We start from the raw sequence: 234 nt of genomic DNA, 5'->3' as shown, positions 1-234 counted from the left end.
GCGGTGTCCGCCGGACCCCCCGGCGCCGGGGCTCCGCCCGTCCGTCCCGCGCGAGGCGCTGAGCGGTGCGTGGAAACGCGCTTCTGCCGTCTGGCGCGGCAGGGGCTGAGCCGGAGCGAGGGGAATCTCCTCGTCCGGGGCCAAACGTTCGCCAGAAGGCTACGAAAGCCACGGAAAACGCTCTGCCTGGCGCTCTCCTGCCCCCCCCCCAGCTCCCTTAGTCGCTCGCAGGGG

Source organism: Rhea americana, unplaced genomic scaffold, assembly GCF_003343005.1.
Source record: "Rhea americana isolate MKP2758 unplaced genomic scaffold, rheAme1 scaffold_19, whole genome shotgun sequence".
NCBI lineage: Eukaryota > Metazoa > Chordata > Aves > Rheiformes > Rheidae > Rhea > Rhea americana.
The sequence above is the reverse complement of the archived record's forward strand: the minus strand, read 5'-3'. Positions refer to the sequence as shown.